Genomic DNA, 22,352 nt, shown 5'->3' on the forward strand with positions numbered 1-22,352 from the left:
CCATTCTGGTAGTTGTACCTCTTATCTAAAGGTTAGTTGACATTGCAGCATTTCACACAATAAACGCAGCCCAAAAGGCTGCATGGTACAATTGATAGCATGTTGCATGTCTAGTTGAGCATGAGATGGAGTTTAAAGGTTGTGTGTACCAGTCCCACCCAACTAACACTTGTAGATTGTCAAATATTTAATCCCAGTCCGTTGTTGATTTTTTTTTTCCAAGTCTGTGTGGACACAAATATTGTTGTCTGTCCACATAGAAATCCTCACAGACGGCCTATCCTGTCCACACAGGAACCTGTGGTCTTGTACTGTCTGTTGCACAATAAACATTATGATGGAATGGTCAAACACAGTCTTCAACAGGCTCTGTGGCGCAATGGATAGCGCATTGGACTTCTAGTTGAGCACTTGAGATGTAATTCAAAGGTTGTGGGTTCGAGTCCCACCAGAGTCGTACTTTAGTAACTCCAGGGTTTGAAGACATGATAATCTCCATTCTGGTAGTTGTACCTCTTATCTAAAGGTTAGTTGACATTGCAGCATTTCACACAATAAACGCAGCCCAAAAGGCTGGATGGTACAATTGATAGCATGTCGCATGTCTAGTTGAGCATGAGATGGAGTTTAAAGGTTGTATGTTCCAGTCCCAACCAACTAACAATTGTAGATTGCCAAATATTTAATCCCAGTCCGTTGATTTTTTTCCAAGTCTGTGTGGACACAAATATTGTGTCTGTCCACATAGAAATCCTCACAGACGGCCTATCCTGTCCACACAGGAACCTGTGGTCTTGTACTGTCTGTTGCACAATAAACATTATGATGGAATGGTCAAACACAGTCTTCAACAGGCTCTGTGGCGCAATGGATAGCGCATTGGACTTCTAGTTGAGCACTTGAGATGTAATTCAAAGGTTGTGGGTTCGAGTCCCACCAGAGTCGTGCTTTAGTAACTCCAGGGTTTGAAGACATGATAATCTCCATTCTGGTAGTTGTACCTCTTATCTAAAGGTTAGTTGACATTGCAGCATTTCACACAATAAACGCAGCCCAAAAGGCTGCATGGTACAATTGATAGCATGTTGCATGTCTAGTTGAGCATGAGATGGAGTTTAAAGGTTGTGTGTACCAGTCCCACCCAACTAACACTTGTAGATTGTCAAATATTTAATCCCAGTCCGTTGTTGATTTTTTTTTCCAAGTCTGTGTGGACACAAATATTGTTGTCTGTCCACATAGAAATCCTCACAGACGGCCTATCCTGTCCACACAGGAACCTGTGGTCTTGTACTGTCTGTTGCACAATAAACATTATGATGGAAAGGTCAAACACAGTCTTCAACAGGCTCTGTGGCGCAATGGATAGCGCATTGGACTTCTAGTTGAGCACTTGAGATGTAATTCAAAGGTTGTGGGTTCGAGTCCCACCAGAGTCGTACTTTAGTAACTCCAGGGTTTGAAGACATGATAATCTCCATTCTGGTAGTTGTACCTCTTATCTAAAGGTTAGTTGACATTGCAGCATTTCACACAATAAACGCAGCCCAAAAGGCTGGATGGTACAATTGATAGCATGTCGCATGTCTAGTTGAGCATGAGATGGAGTTTAAAGGTTGTATGTTCCAGTCCCAACCAACTAACAATTGTAGATTGCCAAATATTTAATCCCAGTCCGTTGATTTTTTTCCAAGTCTGTGTGGACACAAATATTGTGTCTGTCCACATAGAAATCCTCACAGACGGCCTATCCTGTCCACACAGGAACCTGTGGTCTTGTACTGTCTGTTGCACAATAAACATTATGATGGAATGGTCAAACACAGTCTTCAACAGGCTCTGTGGCGCAATGGATAGCGCATTGGACTTCTAGTTGAGCACTTGAGATGTAATTCAAAGGTTGTGGGTTCGAGTCACACCAGAGTCGTGCTTTAGTAACTCCAGGGTTTGAAGACATGATAATCTCCATTCTGGTAGTTGTACCTCTTATCTAAAGGTTAGTTGACATTGCAGCATTTCACACAATAAACGCAGCCCAAAAGGCTGCATGGTAAATTGATAGCATGTTGCATGTCTAGTTGAGCATGAGATGGAGTTTAAAGGTTGTGTGTACCAGTCCCACCCAACTAACACTTGTAGATTGTCAAATATTTAATCCCAGTCCGTTGTTGATTTTTTTTTCCAAGTCTGTGTGGACACAAATATTGTTGTCTGTCCACATAGAAATCCTCACAGACGGCCTATCCTGTCCACACAGGAACCTGTGGTCTTGTACTGTCTGTTGCACAATAAACATTATGATGGAATGGTCAAACACAGTCTTCAACAGGCTCTGTGGCGCAATGGATAGCGCATTGGACTTCTAGTTGAGCACTTGAGATGTAATTAAAAGGTTGTGGGTTCGAGTCCCACCAGAGTCGTGCTTTAGTAACTCCAGGGTTTGAAGACATGATAATCTCCATTCTGGTAGTTGTACCTCTTATCTAAAGGTTAGTTGACATTGCAGCATTTCACACAATAAACGCAGCCCAAAAGGCTGCATGGTACAATTGATAGCATGTTGCATGTCTAGTTGAGCATGAGATGGAGTTTAAAGGTTGTGTGTACCAGTCCCACCCAACTAACACTTGTAGATTGCCAAATATTTAATCCCAGTCCGTTGTTGATTTTTTTTTCCAAGTCTGTGTGGACACAAATATTGTTGTCTGTCCACATAGAAATCCTCACTGATGGCCTATCCTGTCCACACAGGAACCTGTGGTCTCTTTACTGTCTGTTGGACAATAAACATTATGATGTAATGGTCAAACACAGTCTTCAACAGGCTCTGTGGCGCAATGGATAGCGCATTGGACTTCTAGTTGAGCACTTGAGATGTAATTAAAAGGTTGTGGGTTCGAGTCCCACCAGAGTCGTGCTTTAGTAACTCCAGGGTTTGAAGACATGATAATCTCCATTCTGGTAGTTGTACCTCTTATCTAAAGGTTAGTTGACATTGCAGCATTTCACACAATAAACGCAGCCCAAAAGGCTGCATGGTACAATTGATAGCATGTCGCATGTCTAGTTGAGCATGAGATGGAGTTTAAAGGTTGTGTGTTCCAGTCCCACCCAACTAAAAATTGTAGATTGCCAAATATTTAATCCCAGTCCGTTGTTGATTTTTTTTTCCAAGTCTGTGTGGACACAAATATTGTTGTCTGTCCACATAGAAATCCTCACAGACGGCCTATCCTGTCCACACAGGAACCTGTGGTCTCTTTACTGTCTGTTGCACAATAAACATTATGATGTAATGGTCAAACACAGTCTTCAACAGGCTCTGTGGCGCAATGGATAGCGCATTGGACTCCTAGTTGAAAAGTTGCAATGTAATTCTAAAGGTTCTAGTTGAGCACTTGAGATGTAATTCAAAGGTTGTGGGTTCGAGTCCCACCAGAGTCGTCCTTTAGTAACTCCAGGGTTTGAAGACATGATAATCTCCATTCTGGTAGTTGTACCTCTTATCTAAAGGTTAGTTGACATTGCAGCATTTCACACAATAAACGCAGCCCAAAAGGCTGGATGGTACAATTGATAGCATGTCGCATGTCTAGTTGAGCATGAGATGGAGTTTAAAGGTTGTATGTTCCAGTCCCAACCAACTAACAATTGTAGATTGCCAAATATTTAATCCCAGTCCGTTGATTTTTTTCCAAGTCTGTGTGGACACAAATATTGTGTCTGTCCACATAGAAATCCTCACAGACGGCCTATCCTGTCCACACAGGAACCTGTGGTCTTGTACTGTCTGTTGCACAATAAACATTATGATGGAATGGTCAAACACAGTCTTCAACAGGCTCTGTGGCGCAATGGATAGCGCATTGGACTTCTAGTTGAGCACTTGAGATGTAATTCAAAGGTTGTGGGTTCGAGTCCCACCAGAGTCGTGCTTTAGTAACTCCAGGGTTTGAAGACATGATAATCTCCATTCTGGTAGTTGTACCTCTTATCTAAAGGTTAGTTGACATTGCAGCATTTCACACAATAAACGCAGCCCAAAAGGCTGCATGGTACAATTGATAGCATGTTGCATGTCTAGTTGAGCATGAGATGGAGTTTAAAGGTTGTGTGTTCCAGTCCCACCCAACTAACAATTGTAGATTGCCAAATATTTAATCCCAGTCCGTTGTTGATTTTTTTTTCCAAGTCTGTGTGGACACAAATATTGTTGTCTGTCCACATAGAAATCCTCACAGACGGCCTATCCTGTCCACACAGGAACCTGTGGTCTTGTACTGTCTGTTGCACAATAAACATTATGATGGAATGGTCAAACACAGTCTTCAACAGGCTCTGTGGCGCAATGGATAGCGCATTGGACTTCTAGTTGAGCACTTGAGATGTAATTCAAAGGTTGTGGGTTCGAGTCCCACCAGAGTCGTGCTTTAGTAACTCCAGGGTTTGAAGACATGATAATCTCCATTCTGGTAGTTGTACCTCTTATCTAAAGGTTAGTTGACATTGCAGCATTTCACACAATAAACGCAGCCCAAAAGGCTGCATGGTACAATTGATAGCATGTTGCATGTCTAGTTGAGCATGAGATGGAGTTTAAAGGTTGTGTGTACCAGTCCCACCCAACTAACACTTGTAGATTGCCAAATATTTAATCCCAGTCCGTTGTTGATTTTTTTTTCCAAGTCTGTGTGGACACAAATATTGTTGTCTGTCCACATAGAAATCCTCACTGATGGCCTATCCTGTCCACACAGGAACCTGTGGTCTCTTTACTGTCTGTTGGACAATAAACATTATGATGTAATGGTCAAACACAGTCTTCAACAGGCTCTGTGGCGCAATGGATAGCGCATTGGACTCCTAGTTGAAAAGTTGCGATGTAATTCTAAAGGTTCTAGTTGAGCACTTGAGATGTAATTCAAAGGTTGTGGGTTCGAGTCCCACCAGAGTCGTCCTTTAGTAACTCCAGGGTTTGAAGACATGATAATCTCCATTCTGGTAGTTGTACCTCTTATCTAAAGGTTAGTTGACATTGCAGCATTTCACACAATAAACCCAGCCCAAAAGGCTGATGGTACAATTGATAGCATGTCGCATGTCTAGTTGAGCATGAGATGGAGTTTAAAGGTTGTGTGTTCCAGTCCCACCCAACTAACAATTGTAGATTGCAAAATATTTCATCCCAGTCCGTTGTTGATTTTTTTTTCCAAGTCTGTGTGGACACAAATATTGTTGTCTGTCCACATAGAAATCCTCACAGACGGCCTATCCTGTCCACACAGGAACCTGTGGTCTCTTTACTGTCTGTTGCACAATAAACATTATGATGGAATGGTCAAACACAGTCTTCAACAGGCTCTGTGGCGCAATGGATAGTGCATTGGACTTCTAGTTGAGCACTTGAGATGTAATTCAAAGGTTGTGGGTTCGAGTCCCACCAGAGTCGTCCTTTAGTAACTCCAGGGTTTGAAGACATGATAATCTCCATTCTGGTAGTTGTACCTCTTATCTAAAGGTTAGTTGACATTGCAGCATTTCAAACAATAAACCCAGCCCAAAAGGCTGATGGTACAATTGATAGCATGTCGCATGTCTAGTTGAGCATGAGATGGAGTTTAAAGGTTGTGTGTTCCAGTCCCACCCAACTAACAATTGTAGATTGCCAAATATTTAATCCCAGTCCGTTGTTGATTTTTTTTTCCAAGTCTGTGTGGACACAAATATTGTGTCTGTCCACATAGAAATCCTCACAGACGGCCTATCCTGTCCACACAGGAACCTGTGGTCTTGTACTGTCTGTTGCACAATAAACATTATGATGGAATGGTCAAACACAGTCTTCAACAGGCTCTGTGGCGCAATGGATAGCGCATTGGACTTCTAGTTGAGCACTTGAGATGTAATTCAAAGGTTGTGGGTTCGAGTCCCACCAGAGTCGTGCTTTAGTAACTCCAGGGTTTGAAGACATGATAATCTCCATTCTGGTAGTTGTACCTCTTATCTAAAGGTTAGTTGACATTGCAGCATTTCACACAATAAACGCAGCCCAAAAGGCTGCATGGTACAATTGATAGCATGTTGCATGTCTAGTTGAGCATGAGATGGAGTTTAAAGGTTGTGTGTACCAGTCCCACCCAACTAACACTTGTAGATTGCCAAATATTTAATCCCAGTCCGTTGTTGATTTTATTTTCCAAGTCTGTGTGGACACAAATATTGTTGTCTGTCCACATAGAAATCCTCACTGATGGCCTATCCTGTCCACACAGGAACCTGTGGTCTCTTTACTGTCTGTCGGACAATAAACATTATGATGTAATGGTCAAACACAGTCTTCAACAGGCTCTGTGGCGCAATGGATAGCGCATTGGACTCCTAGTTGAAAAGTTGCGATGTAATTCTAAAGGTTCTAGTTGAGCACTTGAGATGTAATTCAAAGGTTGTGGGTTCGAGTCCCACCAGAGTCGTCCTTTAGTAACTCCAGGGTCTGAAGACATGATAATCTCCATTCTGGTAGTTGTACCTCTTATCTAAAGGTTAGTTGACATTGCAGCATTTCACACAATAAACCCAGCCCAAAAGGCTGATGGTACAATTGATAGCATGTTGCATGTCTAGTTGAGCATGAGATGGAGTTTAAAGGGTGTGTGTTCCAGTCCCTACCAACTAACAATTGTAGATTGCCAAATATTTGATCCCAGTCCGTTGATTTTTTTTTCCAAGTCTGTGTGGACACAAATATTGTTGTCTGTCCACATAGAAATCCTCACAGACGGCCTATCCTGTCCACACAGGAACCTGTGGTACTGTACTGTCTGTTGCACAATAAACATTATGATGCAATGGTCAAACACAGTCTTCAACAGGCTCTGTGGCGCAATGGATAGCGCATTGGACTCCTAGTTGAAAAGTTGCGATGTAATTCTAGAGGTTCTAGTTGAGCACTTGAGATGTAATTCAAAGGTTGTGGGTTCGAGTCCCACCAGAGTCGTCCTTTAGTAACTCCAGGGTTTGAAGACATGATAATCTCCATTCTGGTAGTTGTACCTCTTATCTAAAGGTTAGTTGACATTGCAGCATTTCACACAATAAACGCAGCCCAAAAGGCTGGATGGTACAATTGATAGCATGTCGCATGTCTAGTTGAGCATGAGATGGAGTTTAAAGGTTGTATGTTCCAGTCCCAACCAACTAACAATTGTAGATTGCCAAATATTTAATCCCAGTCCGTTGATTTTTTTCCAAGTCTGTGTGGACACAAATATTGTGTCTGTCCACATAGAAATCCTCACAGACGGCCTATCCTGTCCACACAGGAACCTGTGGTCTCTTTACTGTCTGTTGCACAATAAACATTATGATGGAATGGTCAAACACAGTCTTCAACAGGCTCTGTGGCGCAATGGATAGCGCATTGGACTTCTAGTTGAGCACTTGAGATGTAATTCAAAGGTTGTGGGTTCGAGTCCCACCAGAGTCGTGCTTTAGTAACTCCAGGGTTTGAAGACATGATAATCTCTATTCTGGTAGTTGTACCTCTTATCTAAAGGTTAGTTGACATTGCAGCATTTCACACAATAAACGCAGCCCAAAAGGCTGGATGGTACAATTGATAGCATGTTGCATGTCTAGTTGAGCATGAGATGGAGTTTAAAGGTTGTGTGTTCCAGTCCCACCCAACTATCAATTGTAGATTGCCAAATATTTAATCCCAGAGTCTTGTTGATTTCCAAGTCTGTGTGGACACAAATATTGTTGTCTGACCACAGATAAATCCTCACAGACGACCTATCCTGTCCACACAGGATCCTGTGGTACTGTACTGTCTGTTGCACAATAAACATTATGATGCAATGGTCAAACACAGTCTTCAACAGGCTCTGTGGCGCAATGGATAGCGCATTGGACTCCTAGTTGAAAAGTTGCGATGTAATTCTAGAGGTTCTAGTTGAGCACTTGAGATGTAATTCAAAGGTTGTGGGTTCGAGTCCCACCAGAGTCGTCCTTTAGTAACTCCAGGGTTTGAAGACATGATAATCTCCATTCTGGTAGTTGTACCTCTTATCTAAAGGTTAGTTGACATTGCAGCATTTCACACAATAAACGCAGCCCAAAAGGCTGGATGGTACAATTGATAGCATGTCGCATGTCTAGTTGAGCATGAGATGGAGTTTAAAGGTTGTATGTTCCAGTCCCAACCAACTAACAATTGTAGATTGCCAAATATTTAATCCCAGTCCGTTGATTTTTTTCCAAGTCTGTGTGGACACAAATATTGTGTCTGTCCACATAGAAATCCTCACAGACGGCCTATCCTGTCCACACAGGAACCTGTGGTCTTGTACTGTCTGTTGCACAATAAACATTATGATGGAATGTTCAAACACAGTCTTCAACAGGCTCTGTGGCGCAATGGATAGCGCATTGGACTTCTAGTTGAGCACTTCAGATGTAATTCAAAGGTTGTGGGTTCGAGTCCCACCAGAGTCGTGCTTTAGTAACTCCAGGGTTTGAAGACATGATAATCTCTATTCTGGTAGTTGTACCTCTTATCTAAAGGTTAGTTGACATTGCAGCATTTCACACAATAAACGCAGCCCAAAAGGCTGCATGGTACAATTGATAGCATGTTGCATGTCTAGTTGAGCATGAGATGGAGTTTAAAGGTTGTGTGTACCAGTCCCACCCAACTAACACTTGTAGATTGCCAAATATTTAATCCCAGTCCGTTGTTGATTTTTTTTTCCAAGTCTGTGTGGACACAAATATTGTTGTCTGTCCACATAGAAATCCTCACAGACGGCCTATCCTGTCCACACAGGAACCTGTGGTCTCTTTACTGTCTGTTGCACAATAAACATTATGATGGAATGGTCAAACACAGTCTTCAACAGGCTCTGTGGCGCAATGGATAGTGCATTGGACTTCTAGTTGAGCACTTGAGATGTAATTCAAAGGTTGTGGGTTCGAGTCCCACCAGAGTCGTCCTTTAGTAACTCCAGGGTTTGAAGACATGATAATCTCCATTCTGGTAGTTGTACCTCTTATCTAAAGGTTAGTTGACATTGCAGCATTTCAAACAATAAACCCAGCCCAAAAGGCTGATGGTACAATTGATAGCATGTCGCATGTCTAGTTGAGCATGAGATGGAGTTTAAAGGTTGTGTGTTCCAGTCCCACCCAACTAACAATTGTAGATTGCCAAATATTTAATACCAGTCCGTTGTTGATTTTTTTTTCCAAGTCTGTGTGGACACAAATATTGTGTCTGTCCACATAGAAATCCTCACAGACGGCCTATCCTGTCCACACAGGAACCTGTGGTCTCTTTACTGTCTGTTGCACAATAAACATTATGATGGAATGGTCAAACACAGTCTTCAACAGGCTCTGTGGCGCAATGGATAGCGCATTGGACTTCTAGTTGAGCACTTGAGATGTAATTCAAAGGTTGTGGGTTCGAGTCCCACCAGAGTCGTGCTTTAGTAACTCCAGGGTTTGAAGACATGATAATCTCTATTCTGGTAGTTGTACCTCTTATCTAAAGGTTAGTTGACATTGCAGCATTTCACACAATAAACGCAGCCCAAAAGGCTGCATGGTACAATTGATAGCATGTTGCATGTCTAGTTGAGCATGAGATGGAGTTTAAAGGTTGTGTGTACCAGTCCCACCCAACTAACACTTGTAGATTGCCAAATATTTAATCCCAGTCCGTTGTTGATTTTTTTTTCCAAGTCTGTGTGGACACAAATATTGTTGTCTGTCCACATAGAAATCCTCACTGATGGCCTATCCTGTCCACACAGGAACCTGTGGTCTCTTTACTGTCTGTTGGACAATAAACATTATGATGTAATGGTCAAACACAGTCTTCAACAGGCTCTGTGGCGCAATGGATAGCGCATTGGACTTCTAGTTGAGCACTTGAGATGTAATTCAAAGGTTGTGGGTTCGAGTCCCACCAGAGTCGTCCTTTAGTAACTCCAGGGTTTGAAGACATGATAATCTCCATTCTGGTAGTTGTACCTCTTATCTAAAGGTTAGTTGACATTGCAGCATTTCACACAATAAACCCAGCCCAAAAGGCTGATGGTACAATTGATAGCATGTCGCATGTCTAGTTGAGCATGAGATGGAGTTTAAAGGTTGTGTGTTCCAGTCCCACCCAACTAAAAATTGTAGATTGCCAAATATTTAATCCCAGTCCGTTGTTGATTTTTTTTTCCAAGTCTGTGTGGACACAAATATTGTTGTCTGACCACAGATAAATCCTCACAGACGACCTATCCTGTCCACACAGGATCCTGTGGTACTGTACTGTCTGTTGCACAATAAACATTATGATGCAATGGTCAAACACAGTCTTCAACAGGCTCTGTGGCGCAATGGATAGCGCATTGGACTCCTAGTTGAAAAGTTGCGATGTAATTCTAGAGGTTCTAGTTGAGCACTTGAGATGTAATTCAAAGGTTGTGGGTTCGAGTCCCACCAGAGTCGTCCTTTAATAACTCCAGGGTTTGAAGACATGATAATCTCCATTCTGTTAGTTGTACCTCTTATCTAAAGGTTAGTTGACATTGCAGCATTTCACACAATAAACCCAGCCCAAAAGGCTGGATGGTACAATTGATAGCATGTTGCATGTCTAGTTGAGCATGAGATGGAGTTTAAAGGTTGTGTGTTCCAGTCCCACCCAACTATCAATTGTAGATTGCCAAATATTTAATCCCAGTGTCTTGTTGATTTTTTTCCAAGTCTGTGTGGACACAAATATTGTTGTCTGACCACAGATAAATCCTCACAGACGACCTATCCTGTCCACACAGGATCCTGTGGTACTGTACTGTCTGTTGCACAATAAACATTATGATGCAATGGTCAAACACAGTCTTCAACAGGCTCTGTGGCGCAATGGATAGCGCATTGGACTCCTAGTTGAAAAGTTGCGATGTAATTCTAGAGGTTCTAGTTGAGCACTTGAGATGTAATTCAAAGGTTGTGGGTTCGAGTCCCACCAGAGTCATCCTTTAGTAACTCCAGGGTTTGAAGACATGATAATCTCCATTCTGTTAGTTGTACCTCTTATCTAAAGGTTAGTTGACATTTCAGCATTTCACACAATAAACCCAGCCCAAAAGGCTGGGTGGTACAATTGATAGCATGTTGCATGTCTAGTTGAGCATGAGATGGAGTTTAAAGGTTGTGTGTTCCAGTCCCAACCAACTAACAATTGTAGATTGCCAAATATTTGATCCCAGTCCGTTGATTTTTTTTTCCAAGTCTGTGTGGACACAAATATTGTGTCTGTCCACATAGAAATCCTCACAGACGGCCTATCCTGTCCACACAGGATCCTGTGGTACTGTACTGTCTGTTGCACAATAAACATTATGATGCAATGGTCAAACACCGTCTTCAACAGGCTCTGTGGCGCAATGGATAGCGCATTGGACTCCTAGTTGAAAAGTTGCGATGTAATTCTAAAGGTTCTAGTTGAGCACTTGAGATGTAATTCAAAGGTTGTGGGTTTGAGTCCCACCAGAGTCGTCCTTTAGTAACTCCAGGGTTTGAAGACATGATAATCTCCATTCTGGTAGTTGTACCTCTTATCTAAAGGTTAGTTGACATTGCAGCATTTCACACAATAAACCCAGCCCAAAAGGCTGGATTGTACAATTGATAGCATGTTGCATGTCTAGTTGAGCATGAGATGGAGTTTAAAGGTTGTGTGTTCCAGTCCCACCCAACTAACAATTGTAGATTGCCAAATATTTAATCCCAGTCCGTTGATTTTTTTTCCCAAGTCTGTGTGGACACAAATATTGTGTCTGTCCACATAGAAATCCTCACAGACGGCCTATCCTGTCCACACAGGCACCTGTGGTCTCTGTACTGTCTGTTGCACAATAAACATTATGATGCAATGGTCAAACACAGTCTTCAACAGGCTCTGTGGCGCAATGGATAGCGCATTGGACTCCTAGTTGAAAAGTTGCGATGTAATTCTAAAGGTTCTAGTTGAGCACTTGAGATGTAATTCAAAGGTTGTGGGTTCGAGTCCCACCAGAGTCGTCCTTTAGTAACTCCAGGGTTTGAAGACATGATAATCTCCATTCTGGTAGTTGTACCTCTTATCTAAAGGTTAGTTGACATTGCAGCATTTCACACAATAAACCCAGCCCAAAAGGGTGGATGTTACAATTGATAGCATGTTGCATGTCTAGTTGAGCATGAGATGGAGTTTAAAGGTTGTGTGTTCCAGTCCCACCCAACTAACAATTGTAGATTGCCAAATATTTAATCCCAGTCCGTTGATTTCTTTTTCCAAGTCTGTGTGGACACAAATATTGTGTCTGTCCACATAGAAATCCTCACAGACGGCCTATCCTGTCCACACAGGATCCTGTGGTACTGTACTGTCTGTTGCACAATAAACATTATGATGCAATGGTCAAACACAGTCTTCAACAGGCTCTGTGGCGCAATGGATAGCGCATTGGACTCCTAGTTGAAAAGTTGCGATGTAATTCTAAAGGTTCTAGTTGAGCACTTGAGATGTAATTCAAAGGTTGTGGGTTCTAGTCCCACCAGAGTCGTCCTTTAGTAACTCCAGGGTTTGAAGACATGATAATCTCCATTCTGTTAGTTGTACCTCTTATCTAAAGGTTAGTTGACATTGCAGCATTTCACACAATAAACCCAGCCCAAAAGGCTGGATGGTACAATTGATAGCATGTTGCATGTCTAGTTGAGCATGAGATGGAGTTTAAAGGTTGTGTGTTCCAGTCCCACCCAACTATCAATTGTAGATTGCCAAATATTTAATCCCAGTGTCTTGTTGATTTTTTTCCAAGTCTGTGTGGACACAAATATTGTTGTCTGACCACAGATAAATCCTCACAGACGACCTATCCTGTCCACACAGGATCCTGTGGTACTGTACTGTCTGTTGCACAATAAACATTATGATGCAATGGTCAAACACAGTCTTCAACAGGCTCTGTGGCGCAATGGATAGCGCATTGGACTCCTAGTTGAAAAGTTGCGATGTAATTCTAGAGGTTCTAGTTGAGCACTTGAGATGTAATTCAAAGGTTGTGGGTTCGAGTCCCACCAGAGTCGTCCTTTAGTAACTCCAGGGTTTGAAGACATGATAATCTCCATTCTGGTAGTTGTACCCATAGACATATATAAAGGCTAGATGACTCACGGCGGAGTCTCCAGCGTCGTTCACCCGCGGCCATCTTGCCACAGGAGACTATCTGGTGCGCATGCGTGCGCTATAGTTGTTGCTGTTGGAGGGTGAGTGGTCTGTACAGACAAAAATACTCATAACTTGCTGAAATCTTGACGGATTTACAAACGGATTGGTTCATCATAAACGTCATTAACGTGGGTATAATTCGGGATGCTTGGACATGTTGAAATTGTATCTCTTCGTTGCGAAAAACGACCTAATCATGCAGCATATACAATAGTTGTGTATCACCACTAACTAACGTTAACGTTACCTGCCCAAGTTATCAAGGGTGTCCACCAGTACTCAAGTTGTAAAAAAAAAAATCAAGGGGGATGGTCGATTTTATCATATGAGGACAGATAATTTGTGCTGATTACAAATAATATAATATATTACAAATAATAGCAGTGACCAAAACACCTGCAGAAATCCTGCAGGAATGACATAGCAGCAGTTAAATGCAGCCTTCTGTAAGCTTTAAATATCCACTGGGCTTACATCAAATACATCAAAACACAACAATAAAAAACACTTTTCTGAACTTATCAATATGACTCTGTCCTTCACAGGATAAGTAACATGGATCACTGCAAAAACTCACAATCTTAACAAGAATATTTGTCTTATTTCTAGTTAAAATGTCTCATTTTAGTAAAAAAATCTTATTACACTTAATGGATAGAGGTGTATATATATATATATATATATATATATATATATATATATATATACACACACATATGTAATGTCATTACGTAAACACATCATAATGTAATAATATATTAATATGTTATGTCATATGAATACATGTTATATGGTAATAATATATATATATATATATATATATATATATATATATATATATATATATATATATATATATATATATATATATATATATATATATATATGTTATATGGTAATAATATATATGTTATAATGTAACTATAAATATTACTAAGAATACTATAGAAATATTGATTAAATATGAAAACCATGTCATGGCTATCTGTTTCTGGTTATTTTCATATAAAAGTACGTTTTTCAATGTTTATAATCATTCACAAGTATGCAGTGTCATAACTACATCTCTGACGTTCATGACAAACCAAACTGTTCGAAAATCTGTTGAGAATTGAGCAAGTTAAGGTTGTTTAAGCAGTACATGCTCCATTGAACACAATGTTATTCTGAGCGAGCTCTCCTGTGGCAAGATGGCCGCCGTGTGACGACGTCGCTCTCCATTGGCAGCAGCGCGGACGAGTCATCTAGCCTTTATATATGTCTATGGTTGTACCTCTTATCTAAAGGTTAGTTGACATTGCAGCATTTCACACAATAAACCCAGCCCAAAAGGCTGGATGGTACAATTGATGGCATGTTGCATGTCTAGTTGAGCATGAGATGGAGTTTAAAGGTTGTGTGTTCCAGTCCCACCCAACTAACAATTGTAGATTGCCAAATATTTAATCCCAGTCCGTTGATTTTTTTTCCAAGTCTGTGTGGACACAAATATTGTGTCTGTCCACATAGAAATCCTCACAGACGGCCTATCCTGTCCACACAGGATCCTGTGGTACTGTACTGTCTGTTGCACAATAAACATTATGATGCAATGGTCAAACACAGTCTTCAACAGGCTCTGTGGCGCAATGGATAGCGCATTGGACTCCTAGTTGAAAAGTTGCGATGTAATTCTAAAGGTTCTAGTTGAGCACTTGAGATGTAATTCAAAGGTTGTGGGTTCGAGTCCCACCAGAGTCGTCCTTTAGTAACTCCAGGGTTTGAAGACATGATAATCTCCATTCTGGTAGTTGTACCTCTTATCTAAAGGTTAGTTGACATTGCAGCATTTCACACAATAAACCCAGCCCAAAAGGCTGGATGGTACAATTGATAGCATGTTGCATGTCTAGTTGAGCATGAGATGGAGTTTAAAGGTTGTGTGTTCCAGTCCCACCCAACTAACAATTGTAGATTGCCAAATATTTAATCCCAGTCCGTTGATTTTTTTTTCCAAGTCTGTGTGGACACAAATATTGTGTCTGTCCACATAGAAATCCTCACAGACGGCCTATCCTGTCCACACAGGCACCTGTGGTCTCTGTACTGTCTGTTGCACAATAAACATTATGATGCAATGGTCAAACACAGTCTTCAACAGGCTCTGTGGCGCAATGGATAGCGCATTGGACTCCTAGTTGAAAAGTTGCGATGTAATTCTAGAGGTTCTAGTTGAGCACTTGAGATGTAATTCAAAGGTTGTGGGTTCGAGTCCCACCAGAGTCGTCCTTTAGTAACTCCAGGGTTTGAAGACATGATAATCTCCATTCTGGTAGTTGTACCTCTTATCTAAAGGTTAGTTGACATTGCAGCATTTCACACAATAAACCCAGCCCAAAAGGGTGGATGTTACAATTGATAGCATGTTGCATGTCTAGTTGAGCATGAGATGGAGTTTAAAGGTTGTGTGTTCCAGTCCCACCCAACTAACAATTGTAGATTGCCAAATATTTAATCCCAGTCCGTTGATTTTTTTTTCCAAGTCTGTGTGGACACAAATATTGTGTCTGTCCACATAGAAATCCTCACAGACGGCCTATCCTGTCCACACAGGCACCTGTGGTCTCTGTACTGTCTGTTGCACAATAAACATTATGATGCAATGGTCAAACACAGTCTTCAACAGGCTCTGTGGCGCAATGGATAGCGCATTGGACTTCTAGTTGAGCACTTGAGATGTAATTCAAAGGTTGTGGGTTCGAGTCCCACCAGAGTCGTCCTTTAGTAACTCCAGGGTTTGAAGACATGATAATCTCCATTCTGTTAGTTGTACCTGTTATCTAAAGGTTAGTTGACATTGCAGCATTTCACACAATAAACCCAGCCCAAAAGGCTGGATGGTACAATTGATAGCATGTTGCATGTCTAGTTGAGCATGAGATGGAGTTTAAAGGTTGTGTGTTCCAGTCCCAACCAACTAACAATTGTATATTGCCAGATATTTGATCCCACTCCGTTGATTTTTTTTTCCAAGTCTGTGTGGACACAAATATTGTGTCTGTCCACATAGAAATCCTCACAGACGGCCTATCCTGTCCACACAGGATCCTGTGGTACTGTACTGTCTGTTGCACAATAAACATTATGATGCAATGGTCAAACACAGTCTTCAACAGGCTCTGTGGCGCAATGGATAGCGCATTGGACTTCTAGTTGAGCACTTGAGATGTAATTCAAAGGTTGTGGGTTCGAGTCCCACCAGAGTCGTCCTTTAGTAACTCCAGGGTTTGAAGACATGATAATCTCCATTCTGGTAGTTGTACCTCTTATCTAAAGGTTAGTTGACATTGCAGCATTTCACACAATAAACCCAGCCCAAAAGGCTGGATGGTACAATTGATAGCATGTTGCATGTCTAGTTGAGCATGAGATGGAGTTTAAAGGTTGTGTGTTCCAGTCCCACCCAACTAACAATTGTAGATTGCCAAATATTTGATCCCAGTCCGTTGATTTTTTTTTCCAAGTCTGTGTGGACACAAATATTGTGTCTGTCCACATAGAAATCCTCACAGACGGCCTATCCTGTCCACACAGGATCCTGTGGTACTGTACTGTCTGTTGCACAATAAACATTATGATGCAATGGTCAAACACAGTCTTCAACAGGCTCTGTGGCGCAATGGATAGCGCATTGGACTCCTAGTTGTAAAAGTTGCGATGTAATTCTAAAGGTTCTAGTTGAGCACTTGAGATGTAATTCAAAGGTTGTGGGTTCGAGTCCCACCAGAGTCGTCCTTTAGTAATTCCAGGGTTTGAAGACATGATAATCTCCATTCTGGTAGTTGTACCTCTTATCTAAAGGTTAGTTGACATTGCAGCATTTCACACAATAAACCCAGCCCAAAAGGCTGGATGGTACAATTGATAGCATGTTGCATGTCTAGTTGAGCATGAGATGGAGTTTAAAGGTTGTGTGTTCCAGTCCCACCCAACTAACAATTGTAGATTGCCAAATATTTAATCCCAGTCCGTTGATTTTTTTTTCCAAGTCTGTGTGGACACAAATATTGTGTCTGTCCACATAGAAATCCTCACAGACGGCCTATCCTGTCCACACAGGCACCTGTGGTCTCTGTACTGTCTGTTGCACAATAAACATTATGATGCAATGGTCAAACACAGTCTTCAACAGGCTCTGTGGCGCAATGGATAGCGCATTGGACTCCTAGTTGAAAAGTTGCGATGTAATTCTAAAGGTTCTAGTTGAGCACTTGAGATGTAATTCAAAGGTTGTGGGTTCGAGTCCCACCAGAGTCGTCCTTTAGTAACTCCAGGGTTTGAAGACATGATAATCTCCATTCTGGTAGTTGTACCTCTTATCTAAAGGTTAGTTGACATTGCAGCATTTCACACAATAAACCCAGCCCAAAAGGCTGGATGGTACAATTGATAGCATGTTGCATGTCTAGTTGAGCATGAGATGGAGTTTAAAGGTTGTGTGTTCCAGTCCCACCCAACTAACAATTGTAGATTGCCAAATATTTAATCCCAGTCCGTTGATTTTTTTTTCCAAGTCTGTGTGGACACAAATATTGTGTCTGTCCACATAGAAATCCTCACAGACGGCCTATCCTGTCCACACAGGCACCTGTGGTCTCTGTACTGTCTGTTGCACAATAAACATTATGATGCAATGGTCAAACACAGTCTTCAACAGGCTCTGTGGCGCAATGGATAGCGCATTGGACTCCTAGTTGAAAAGTTGCGATGTAATTCTAAAGGTTCTAGTTGAGCACTTGAGATGTAATTCAAAGGTTGTGGGTTCGAGTCCCACCAGAGTCGTCCTTTAGTAACTCCAGGGTTTGAAGACATGATAATCTCCATTCTGGTAGTTGTACCTCTTATCTAAAGGTTAGTTGACATTGCAGCATTTCACACAATAAACCCAGCCCAAAAGGCTGGATGGTACAATTGATAGCATGTTGCATGTCTAGTTGAGCATGAGATGGAGTTTAAAGGTTGTGTGTTCCAGTCCCACCCAACTAACAATTGTAGATTGCCAAATATTTAATCCCAGTCCGTTGATTTTTTTTTCCAAGTCTGTGTGGACACAAATATTGTGTCTGTCCACATAGAAATCCTCACAGACGGCCTATCCTGTCCACACAGGCACCTGTGGTCTCTGTACTGTCTGTTGCACAATAAACATTATGATGCAATGGTCAAACACAGTCTTCAACAGGCTCTGTGGCGCAATGGATAGCGCATTGGACTCCTAGTTGAAAAGTTGCGATGTAATTCTAAAGGTTCTAGTTGAGCACTTGAGATGTAATTCAAAGGTTGTGGGTTCGAGTCCCACCAGAGTCGTCCTTTAGTAACTCCAGGGTTTGAAGACATGATAATCTCCATTCTGGTAGTTGTACCTCTTATCTAAAGGTTAGTTGACATTGCAGCATTTCACACAATAAACGCAGCCCAAAAGGCTGGATGGTACAATTGATAGCATGTTGCATGTCTAGTTGAGCATGAGATGGAGTTTAAAGGTTGTATGTTCCAGTCCCAACCAACTAACAATTGTAGATTGCCAAATATTTAATCCCAGTCCGTTAATTTTTTTCCAAGTCTGTGTGGACACAAATATTGTGTCTGTCCACATAGAAATCCTCACAGACGGCCTATCCTGTCCACACAGGAACCTGTGGTCTTGTACTGTCTGTTGCACAATAAACATTATGATGGAATGGTCAAACACAGTCTTCAACAGGCTCTGTGGCGCAATGGATAGCGCATTGCACTTCTAGTTGAGCACTTGAGATGTAATTCAAAGGTTGTGGGTTCGAGTCCCACCAGAGTCGTACTTTAGTAACTCCAGGGTTTGAAGACATGATAATCTCCATTCTGGTAGTTGTACCTGTTATCTAAAGGTTAGTTGACATTGCAGCATTTCACACAATAAACCCAGCCCAAAAGGCTGGATGGTACAATTGATAGCATGTTGCATGTCTAGTTGAGCATGAGATGGAGTTTAAAGGTTGTGTGTTCCAGTCCCACCCAACTATCAATTGTAGATTGCCAAATATTTAATCCCAGTGTCTTGTTGATTTTTTTCCAAGTCTGTGTGGACACAAATATTGTTGTCTGACCACAGATAAATCCTCACAGACGACCTATCCTGTCCACACAGGATCCTGTGGTACTGTACTGTCTGTTACACAATAAACATTATGATGCAATGGTCAAACACAGTCTTCAATAGGCTCTGTGGCGCAATGGATAGCGCATTGGACTCCTAGTTGAAAAGTTGCGATGTAATTCTAAAGGTTCTAGTTGAGCACTTGAGATGTAATTCAAAGGTTGTGGGTTCGAGTCCCACCAGAGTCGTCCTTTAGTAACTCCAGGGTTTGAAGACATGATAATCTCCATTCTGGTAGTTGTACATCTTATCTAAAGGTTAGTTGACATTGCAGCATTTCACATAATAAACCCAGCCCAAAAGGCTCGATGGTACAATTGATAGCATGTTGCATGTCTAGTTGAGCATGAGATGGAGTTTAAAGGTTGTGTGTTCCAGTCCCACCCAACTAACAATTGTAGATTGTCAAATATTTGATCCCAGTCCGTTGATTTTGGTTTCCAAGTCTGTGTGGACACAAATATTGTGTCTGTCCACATAGAAATCCTCACAAACGGCCTATCCTGTCCACACAGGATCCTGTGGTACTGTACTGTCTGTTGCACAATAAACATTATGATGCAATGGTCAAACACAGCCTTCAACAGGCTCTGTGGCGCAATGGATAGCGCATTGGACTTCTAGTTGAGCACTTGAGATGTAATTCAAAGGTTGTGGGTTCGAGTCCCACCAGAGTCGTCCTTTAGTAACTCCAGGGTTTGAAGACATGATAATCTCCATTCTGGTAGTTGTACCTCTTATCTAAAGGTTAGTTGACATTGCAGCATTTCACACAATAAACCCAGCCCAAAAGGCTGGATGGTACAATAATAGCATGTTGCATGTCTAGTTGAGCATGAGATGGAGTTTAAAGATTGTGTGTTCCAGTCCCACCCAACTATCAATTGTAGATTGCCAAATATTTAATCCCAGTGTCTTGTTGATTTTTTTCCAAGTCTGTGTGGACACAAATATTGTTGTCTGACCACAAATAAATCCTCACAGACGACCTATCCTGTCCACACAGGATCCTGTGGTACTGTACTGTCTGTTGCACAATAAACATTATGATGCAATGGTCAAACACAGTCTTCAACAGGCTCTGTGGCGCAATGGATAGCACATTGGACTTCTAGTGGAGCACTTGAGATGTAATTCAAAGGTTGTGGGTTCGAGTCCCACCAGAGTCGTCCTTTAGTAACTCCAGGGTTTGAAGACATGATAATCTCCATTCTGGTAGTTGTACCTCTTATCTAAAGGTTAGTTGACATTGCAGCATTTCACACAATAAACCCAGCCCAAAAGGCTGGATGGTACAATAATAGCATGTTGCATGTCTAGTTGAGCATGAGATGGAGTTTAAAGATTGTGTGTTCCAGTCCCACCCAACTATCAATTGTAGATTGCCAAATATTTAATCCCAGTGTCTTGTTGATTTTTTTCCAAGTCTGTGTGGACACAAATATTGTTGTCTGACCACAAATAAATCCTCACAGACGACCTATCCTGTCCACACAGGATCCTGTGGTACTGTACTGTCTGTTGAACAATAAACATTATGATGCAATGGTCAAACACAGTCTTCAACAGGCTCTGTGGCGCAATGGATAGCGCATTGGACTTCTAGTTGAGCACTTGAGATGTAATTCAAAGGTTGTGGGTTCGAGTCCCACCAGAGTCGTCCTTTAGTAACTCCAGGGTTTGAAGACATGATAATCTCCATTCTGGTAGTTGTACCTCTTATCTAAAGGTTAGTTGACATTGCAGCATTTCACACAATAAACCCAGCCCAAAAGGCTGGATGGTACAATTGATAGCATGTTGCATGTCTAGTTGAGCATGAGATGGAGTTTAAAGATTGTGTGTTCCAGTCCCACCCAATTATCAATTGTAGATTGCCAAATATTTAATCCCAGTGTCTTGTTGATTTTTTTCCAAGTCTGTGTGGACACAAATATTGTGTCTGTCCACATAGAAATCCTCACAGACGGCCTATCCTGTCCACACAGGCACCTGTGGTCTCTGTACTGTCTGTTGCACAATAAACATTATGATGGAATGGTCAAACACAGTCTTCAACAGGCTCTGTGGCGCAATGGATAGCGCATTGGAATTCTGGTTGAGCACTTGAGATGTAATTCAAAGGTTGTGGGTTGGAGTCCCACCAGAGTCGTCCTTTAGTAACTCCAGGGTTTGAAGACATGATAATCTCCATTCTGGTAGTTGTACCTCTTATCTAAAGGTTAGTTGACATTGCAGCATTTCACACAATAAACCCAGCCCAAAAGGCTGGATGGTACAATTGATAGAATGTTGCATGTCTAGTTGAGCATGAGATGGAGTTTAAAGGTTGTGTGTTCCAGTCCCAACCAACTAACAATTGTAGATTGCCAAATATTTGATCCCAGTCCGTTGATTTTTTTTTCCAAGTCTGTGTGGACACAAATATTGTGTCTGTCCACATAGAAATCCTCACAGACGGCCTATCCTGTCCACACAGGATCCTGTGGTACTGTACCGTCTGTTGCACAATAAACATTATGATGCAATGGTCAAACACAGTCTTCAACAGGCTCTGTGGCGCAATGGATAGCGCATTGGACTCCTAGTTGAAAAGTTGCGATGTAATTCTAAAGGTTCTAGTTGAGCACTTGAGATGTAATTCAAAAGTTGTGGGTTCGAGTCCCACCAGAGTCGTCCTTTAGTAACTCCAGGGTTTGAAGACATGATAATCTCCATTCTGGTAGTTGTACATCTTATCTAAAGGTTAGTTGACATTGCAGCATTTCACATAATAAACCCAGCCCAAAAGGCTGGATGGTACAATTGATAGCATGTTGCATGTCTAGTTGAGCATGAGATGGAGTTTAAAGGTTGTGTGTTCCAGTCCCACCCAACTATCAATTGTAGATTGCCAAATATTTAATCCCA

The 22,352-nt window shown here is 41.6% G+C and overlaps 40 non-coding genes across 40 annotated transcripts; all 40 read left to right on the forward strand.

The window, feature by feature from the left end:
• Nucleotides 1-365: 365 nt before the first annotated feature.
• On the forward strand, nt 366-457 carry trnar-ucu (transfer RNA arginine (anticodon UCU)). Its single transcript is given in 2 exon segments — nt 366-402; nt 422-457. It is a non-coding gene; the product is annotated as a tRNA-Arg (tRNA).
• Nucleotides 458-853: 396 nt separating this feature from the next.
• On the forward strand, nt 854-945 carry trnar-ucu (transfer RNA arginine (anticodon UCU)). Its single transcript is given in 2 exon segments — nt 854-890; nt 910-945. It is a non-coding gene; the product is annotated as a tRNA-Arg (tRNA).
• A 402-nt stretch (nt 946-1,347) lies between these two features.
• Nucleotides 1,348-1,439, forward strand: trnar-ucu (transfer RNA arginine (anticodon UCU)). Its single transcript is given in 2 exon segments — nt 1,348-1,384; nt 1,404-1,439. It is a non-coding gene; the product is annotated as a tRNA-Arg (tRNA).
• A 396-nt stretch (nt 1,440-1,835) lies between these two features.
• Nucleotides 1,836-1,927, forward strand: trnar-ucu (transfer RNA arginine (anticodon UCU)). The gene is given in 2 exon segments: nt 1,836-1,872; nt 1,892-1,927. It is a non-coding gene; the product is annotated as a tRNA-Arg (tRNA).
• A 401-nt stretch (nt 1,928-2,328) lies between these two features.
• On the forward strand, nt 2,329-2,420 carry trnar-ucu (transfer RNA arginine (anticodon UCU)). The gene is given in 2 exon segments: nt 2,329-2,365; nt 2,385-2,420. It is a non-coding gene; the product is annotated as a tRNA-Arg (tRNA).
• A 403-nt stretch (nt 2,421-2,823) lies between these two features.
• trnar-ucu (transfer RNA arginine (anticodon UCU)) lies at nt 2,824-2,915 on the forward strand. Its single transcript is given in 2 exon segments — nt 2,824-2,860; nt 2,880-2,915. It is a non-coding gene; the product is annotated as a tRNA-Arg (tRNA).
• Nucleotides 2,916-3,318: 403 nt separating this feature from the next.
• trnar-ccu (transfer RNA arginine (anticodon CCU)) lies at nt 3,319-3,444 on the forward strand. The gene is made up of 2 exons: nt 3,319-3,355; nt 3,409-3,444. It is a non-coding gene; the product is annotated as a tRNA-Arg (tRNA).
• A 396-nt stretch (nt 3,445-3,840) lies between these two features.
• Nucleotides 3,841-3,932, forward strand: trnar-ucu (transfer RNA arginine (anticodon UCU)). Its single transcript is given in 2 exon segments — nt 3,841-3,877; nt 3,897-3,932. It is a non-coding gene; the product is annotated as a tRNA-Arg (tRNA).
• Nucleotides 3,933-4,334: 402 nt separating this feature from the next.
• On the forward strand, nt 4,335-4,426 carry trnar-ucu (transfer RNA arginine (anticodon UCU)). Its single transcript is given in 2 exon segments — nt 4,335-4,371; nt 4,391-4,426. It is a non-coding gene; the product is annotated as a tRNA-Arg (tRNA).
• A 403-nt stretch (nt 4,427-4,829) lies between these two features.
• Nucleotides 4,830-4,955, forward strand: trnar-ccu (transfer RNA arginine (anticodon CCU)). Its single transcript has 2 exons — nt 4,830-4,866; nt 4,920-4,955. It is a non-coding gene; the product is annotated as a tRNA-Arg (tRNA).
• A 402-nt stretch (nt 4,956-5,357) lies between these two features.
• trnar-ucu (transfer RNA arginine (anticodon UCU)) lies at nt 5,358-5,449 on the forward strand. Its single transcript is given in 2 exon segments — nt 5,358-5,394; nt 5,414-5,449. It is a non-coding gene; the product is annotated as a tRNA-Arg (tRNA).
• A 400-nt stretch (nt 5,450-5,849) lies between these two features.
• trnar-ucu (transfer RNA arginine (anticodon UCU)) lies at nt 5,850-5,941 on the forward strand. The gene is given in 2 exon segments: nt 5,850-5,886; nt 5,906-5,941. It is a non-coding gene; the product is annotated as a tRNA-Arg (tRNA).
• A 403-nt stretch (nt 5,942-6,344) lies between these two features.
• trnar-ccu (transfer RNA arginine (anticodon CCU)) lies at nt 6,345-6,470 on the forward strand. The gene is made up of 2 exons: nt 6,345-6,381; nt 6,435-6,470. It is a non-coding gene; the product is annotated as a tRNA-Arg (tRNA).
• A 398-nt stretch (nt 6,471-6,868) lies between these two features.
• trnar-ccu (transfer RNA arginine (anticodon CCU)) lies at nt 6,869-6,994 on the forward strand. The gene is made up of 2 exons: nt 6,869-6,905; nt 6,959-6,994. It is a non-coding gene; the product is annotated as a tRNA-Arg (tRNA).
• Nucleotides 6,995-7,391: 397 nt separating this feature from the next.
• On the forward strand, nt 7,392-7,483 carry trnar-ucu (transfer RNA arginine (anticodon UCU)). The gene is given in 2 exon segments: nt 7,392-7,428; nt 7,448-7,483. It is a non-coding gene; the product is annotated as a tRNA-Arg (tRNA).
• A 396-nt stretch (nt 7,484-7,879) lies between these two features.
• On the forward strand, nt 7,880-8,005 carry trnar-ccu (transfer RNA arginine (anticodon CCU)). Its single transcript has 2 exons — nt 7,880-7,916; nt 7,970-8,005. It is a non-coding gene; the product is annotated as a tRNA-Arg (tRNA).
• Nucleotides 8,006-8,401: 396 nt separating this feature from the next.
• On the forward strand, nt 8,402-8,493 carry trnar-ucu (transfer RNA arginine (anticodon UCU)). The gene is given in 2 exon segments: nt 8,402-8,438; nt 8,458-8,493. It is a non-coding gene; the product is annotated as a tRNA-Arg (tRNA).
• A 403-nt stretch (nt 8,494-8,896) lies between these two features.
• Nucleotides 8,897-8,988, forward strand: trnar-ucu (transfer RNA arginine (anticodon UCU)). Its single transcript is given in 2 exon segments — nt 8,897-8,933; nt 8,953-8,988. It is a non-coding gene; the product is annotated as a tRNA-Arg (tRNA).
• Nucleotides 8,989-9,389: 401 nt separating this feature from the next.
• Nucleotides 9,390-9,481, forward strand: trnar-ucu (transfer RNA arginine (anticodon UCU)). Its single transcript is given in 2 exon segments — nt 9,390-9,426; nt 9,446-9,481. It is a non-coding gene; the product is annotated as a tRNA-Arg (tRNA).
• A 403-nt stretch (nt 9,482-9,884) lies between these two features.
• trnar-ucu (transfer RNA arginine (anticodon UCU)) lies at nt 9,885-9,976 on the forward strand. Its single transcript is given in 2 exon segments — nt 9,885-9,921; nt 9,941-9,976. It is a non-coding gene; the product is annotated as a tRNA-Arg (tRNA).
• Nucleotides 9,977-10,377: 401 nt separating this feature from the next.
• trnar-ccu (transfer RNA arginine (anticodon CCU)) lies at nt 10,378-10,503 on the forward strand. The gene is made up of 2 exons: nt 10,378-10,414; nt 10,468-10,503. It is a non-coding gene; the product is annotated as a tRNA-Arg (tRNA).
• A 400-nt stretch (nt 10,504-10,903) lies between these two features.
• Nucleotides 10,904-11,029, forward strand: trnar-ccu (transfer RNA arginine (anticodon CCU)). The gene is made up of 2 exons: nt 10,904-10,940; nt 10,994-11,029. It is a non-coding gene; the product is annotated as a tRNA-Arg (tRNA).
• Nucleotides 11,030-11,427: 398 nt separating this feature from the next.
• Nucleotides 11,428-11,553, forward strand: trnar-ccu (transfer RNA arginine (anticodon CCU)). Its single transcript has 2 exons — nt 11,428-11,464; nt 11,518-11,553. It is a non-coding gene; the product is annotated as a tRNA-Arg (tRNA).
• A 399-nt stretch (nt 11,554-11,952) lies between these two features.
• On the forward strand, nt 11,953-12,078 carry trnar-ccu (transfer RNA arginine (anticodon CCU)). Its single transcript has 2 exons — nt 11,953-11,989; nt 12,043-12,078. It is a non-coding gene; the product is annotated as a tRNA-Arg (tRNA).
• A 398-nt stretch (nt 12,079-12,476) lies between these two features.
• Nucleotides 12,477-12,602, forward strand: trnar-ccu (transfer RNA arginine (anticodon CCU)). The gene is made up of 2 exons: nt 12,477-12,513; nt 12,567-12,602. It is a non-coding gene; the product is annotated as a tRNA-Arg (tRNA).
• Nucleotides 12,603-13,002: 400 nt separating this feature from the next.
• On the forward strand, nt 13,003-13,128 carry trnar-ccu (transfer RNA arginine (anticodon CCU)). Its single transcript has 2 exons — nt 13,003-13,039; nt 13,093-13,128. It is a non-coding gene; the product is annotated as a tRNA-Arg (tRNA).
• Nucleotides 13,129-14,884: 1,756 nt separating this feature from the next.
• trnar-ccu (transfer RNA arginine (anticodon CCU)) lies at nt 14,885-15,010 on the forward strand. Its single transcript has 2 exons — nt 14,885-14,921; nt 14,975-15,010. It is a non-coding gene; the product is annotated as a tRNA-Arg (tRNA).
• Nucleotides 15,011-15,409: 399 nt separating this feature from the next.
• On the forward strand, nt 15,410-15,535 carry trnar-ccu (transfer RNA arginine (anticodon CCU)). The gene is made up of 2 exons: nt 15,410-15,446; nt 15,500-15,535. It is a non-coding gene; the product is annotated as a tRNA-Arg (tRNA).
• A 399-nt stretch (nt 15,536-15,934) lies between these two features.
• Nucleotides 15,935-16,026, forward strand: trnar-ucu (transfer RNA arginine (anticodon UCU)). Its single transcript is given in 2 exon segments — nt 15,935-15,971; nt 15,991-16,026. It is a non-coding gene; the product is annotated as a tRNA-Arg (tRNA).
• A 398-nt stretch (nt 16,027-16,424) lies between these two features.
• trnar-ucu (transfer RNA arginine (anticodon UCU)) lies at nt 16,425-16,516 on the forward strand. The gene is given in 2 exon segments: nt 16,425-16,461; nt 16,481-16,516. It is a non-coding gene; the product is annotated as a tRNA-Arg (tRNA).
• A 398-nt stretch (nt 16,517-16,914) lies between these two features.
• Nucleotides 16,915-17,041, forward strand: trnar-ccu (transfer RNA arginine (anticodon CCU)). Its single transcript has 2 exons — nt 16,915-16,951; nt 17,006-17,041. It is a non-coding gene; the product is annotated as a tRNA-Arg (tRNA).
• Nucleotides 17,042-17,440: 399 nt separating this feature from the next.
• On the forward strand, nt 17,441-17,566 carry trnar-ccu (transfer RNA arginine (anticodon CCU)). The gene is made up of 2 exons: nt 17,441-17,477; nt 17,531-17,566. It is a non-coding gene; the product is annotated as a tRNA-Arg (tRNA).
• A 399-nt stretch (nt 17,567-17,965) lies between these two features.
• Nucleotides 17,966-18,091, forward strand: trnar-ccu (transfer RNA arginine (anticodon CCU)). The gene is made up of 2 exons: nt 17,966-18,002; nt 18,056-18,091. It is a non-coding gene; the product is annotated as a tRNA-Arg (tRNA).
• A 399-nt stretch (nt 18,092-18,490) lies between these two features.
• trnar-ccu (transfer RNA arginine (anticodon CCU)) lies at nt 18,491-18,616 on the forward strand. Its single transcript has 2 exons — nt 18,491-18,527; nt 18,581-18,616. It is a non-coding gene; the product is annotated as a tRNA-Arg (tRNA).
• A 396-nt stretch (nt 18,617-19,012) lies between these two features.
• trnar-ucu (transfer RNA arginine (anticodon UCU)) lies at nt 19,013-19,104 on the forward strand. The gene is given in 2 exon segments: nt 19,013-19,049; nt 19,069-19,104. It is a non-coding gene; the product is annotated as a tRNA-Arg (tRNA).
• Nucleotides 19,105-19,504: 400 nt separating this feature from the next.
• On the forward strand, nt 19,505-19,630 carry trnar-ccu (transfer RNA arginine (anticodon CCU)). The gene is made up of 2 exons: nt 19,505-19,541; nt 19,595-19,630. It is a non-coding gene; the product is annotated as a tRNA-Arg (tRNA).
• A 398-nt stretch (nt 19,631-20,028) lies between these two features.
• Nucleotides 20,029-20,120, forward strand: trnar-ucu (transfer RNA arginine (anticodon UCU)). Its single transcript is given in 2 exon segments — nt 20,029-20,065; nt 20,085-20,120. It is a non-coding gene; the product is annotated as a tRNA-Arg (tRNA).
• A 399-nt stretch (nt 20,121-20,519) lies between these two features.
• Nucleotides 20,520-20,611, forward strand: trnar-ucu (transfer RNA arginine (anticodon UCU)). The gene is given in 2 exon segments: nt 20,520-20,556; nt 20,576-20,611. It is a non-coding gene; the product is annotated as a tRNA-Arg (tRNA).
• Nucleotides 20,612-21,010: 399 nt separating this feature from the next.
• trnar-ucu (transfer RNA arginine (anticodon UCU)) lies at nt 21,011-21,102 on the forward strand. Its single transcript is given in 2 exon segments — nt 21,011-21,047; nt 21,067-21,102. It is a non-coding gene; the product is annotated as a tRNA-Arg (tRNA).
• An 890-nt stretch (nt 21,103-21,992) lies between these two features.
• On the forward strand, nt 21,993-22,118 carry trnar-ccu (transfer RNA arginine (anticodon CCU)). Its single transcript has 2 exons — nt 21,993-22,029; nt 22,083-22,118. It is a non-coding gene; the product is annotated as a tRNA-Arg (tRNA).
• The last annotated feature ends 234 nt before the right edge of the window (nt 22,119-22,352 follow it).

This window comes from Cololabis saira, unplaced genomic scaffold, assembly GCF_033807715.1.
Source record: "Cololabis saira isolate AMF1-May2022 unplaced genomic scaffold, fColSai1.1 scf097, whole genome shotgun sequence".
Taxonomy (NCBI): domain Eukaryota; kingdom Metazoa; phylum Chordata; class Actinopteri; order Beloniformes; family Belonidae; genus Cololabis; species Cololabis saira.